Source organism: Pecten maximus, chromosome 3, assembly GCF_902652985.1.
Source record: "Pecten maximus chromosome 3, xPecMax1.1, whole genome shotgun sequence".
Lineage (NCBI taxonomy): Eukaryota > Metazoa > Mollusca > Bivalvia > Pectinida > Pectinidae > Pecten > Pecten maximus.
The window spans coordinates 18,746,476-18,749,260 of NC_047017.1; positions in this window are offsets into that span (position 1 = coordinate 18,746,476).

Here is a 2,785-nt window from a genome sequence, read left to right on the forward strand (position 1 = left end):
CCAGATGCAAAGAGCAGCTAGAAGAGAAAAACTCCGTCAATATTTAGAAGCTGAAAATGAAACAGATAAGTTATGGAAAGTAATACGCCCTGCTGCTAGACGTGTATGGAGAGAGTGCCAACATTTAAAAAATTGACAGAAACATTTAGCATATGACCATTTATGTATCAATGATTGGGTCTTCGGTTCCTACTTATTAACATTCATGAAAACGTTCAACGTGATTTCCCCATGAAGTGAGAACGGTTGGTATTTACACTTTGACATTACACGTGATGGAAGGTTCTGCAAGATTACACAACGAAGTGCAAACTCCCCGAAATACAAATTTCCGATATCAATCTGAATGGACAGTTCTACAATAAAGATTCCAGAAGCGAGTACCACGGCAATACATGTATACGGTACTTTCATATTACGAAGGTATCTGCCAGTCTGCTTGGACTTCACAAAGGACATGCAGTGTATCAGCAGTCAGGATCATGACCAAGTCATTTTAACTTTCACTGTGACACAAGTAGTTAGCATTCCAAAAGGTTCTCTATCTAATTATAATTGGAACATTAGCTTGCATTTGACGTTGTATCATAGTTAAGGCTACTCTGTTTTGCCAGTCCCGGTTATATTAGATGGAAATCACTGATTGTAACGATTAGTCATTAAGTATGCATTTGAATTTTATTATAAAGTATAACTGACCATACTTCTTACACATGCTTCTTTAGTAGCCCGATATATTGGTTCGATTCTTGTCCCAAGAGTTATCGTTTAATGTACTTATATATATATATATATCTGAATAGGAGAGTACTACAACAGTGTACTCTACATCCTTATTTTAGAGTTTTTTATGGCAAGCCAAGATGTCATTCATTCATGGAGCATCGTTGATCCAGGAATTTACCAAATTATAGAAGATATCATTTATAATTATGTAAGATATCTTATAAACTTGCTAAGATATCTTATATACTTGATAAGATATCTTGTATAATAAATGAGATATCTTAAATACTTTTCTTTATAATATATCTCATAAAAGATATCAGATATCTTATATAATATATAAGATATTTCATAAAAACAATTAAATAAGATAGCTTACATTTTTTATAAGATATCTAAGATATCTCAAATAAGATATGTTATTTAATAAATGAGATATCTTATATACTTTTCTTTATAAGATATCTTATATACATGTAATATAGATATCTCATAAAAGATGTAAGATATCTTATATAATATATAAGATATTTCAAAAAGAAAATTTAACAAGATATCTTATATATTATATGAGATATATTATATAAGATATACTATATAAGGAATTATATAAGATATCTTATATAATTTGATAATAAGATATCTTATAAAAGAACGAGATTTGAATCTGAGATAATGAACTCTCTTCAACTCGATGAAGGAGTCAAGAAGCTGAAACTACATATAATGGCTAGAAACAGATTTATCTTTTATGAGATATCTTATGTCTTTTATGAGATATCTTATAAACTTTAAATAAGATATCTCATAAACATATAAGATATCTCATAAACATATAAGATATATCATAAACATATCAGATATCTTATATAATTTGGTGAAATACTGGATCAGCCTTGCTCCGCAAATAAATGACAACTTGGCTTGCCATAGTTTTTGCCCCTTTTTATCTTAATAATAAATTTCTTGAGATAAAACTTTGTACATCAACTAGTGATTTGACAATGTTATATATATTAGTGTACCTTTATGTAACCATTACAGAGTTATTCTTGTTTTTTAATTCTTCATCTTTCCCCACCATGTTCTTTGTTATCTTTGTTAAAATGTGTTACCTAAGGGGTCATAAAATAGACGTTTGATAGGCCTTATTAATAACTTATATTATAAATAAAATTAAAAAAACTTCGGCTGTGTACATCTTGGATTTTATCTTTAGTTGTAGTTACTTGACAACACGTTCTGTTAATAGACCGATTTGTCGCTCAGTTGATTCTTTTTTCAAAGTTTACATGCAGCTTTACTGATTCAGGAATATATCAATAATCTGCCACAAGCATTAAAGAAATGGGGAAAGAACTATACTCAGCTATTGTAAAGTTGTCAGCTGATATATTTTATACATGTTTTCTTGAATATATATAGAATAGAAATACCAGGGCCAGATGAAGACATTTCATCTGATACAAATGTAACTGTCTGACTATAAAATCCAATTTTAAATTTCTTATAATATGACCTCACACCCTGACGTTTCTCAGGGCCTTTGGCCCTTTGATTATCTACACCCACAGTACTTTGCACTTTGTATACTATCATATCTTGAGCTACATGTACTTAAGATAATGTGTACCAATAGCATCTCCTTTGCATCCTTTCTGATAGTCATTGTCAGATTTTTATCATTTCACCAATCTATTTATGTGTACAAAGTTTCTACACATATGTCACCTTGTTTAAAGTCAATCTCATTCTGTGTATACTCTATTTATATTACTAAGTTATGGATTTTGCACAACAACTTCAATCTTCTTATTCAGCTTATTACTTTGTATCATCTGAGAAGAAGTATGACGTAAATGATTTACAAACCAGGGTCATTCACAACTAAATATGAAATGACCTTCAATAGATCATAAAATTAAACCAATTTGACAACTTGGTTAGACAACTAATTGGCTAATTATTTATTGTACATATATCTGCTACAAACACATCTATAGATGTGTACTCACATGTATCTCTTAAATGAATAAATAAAAAAATAAAAAACAAGCAG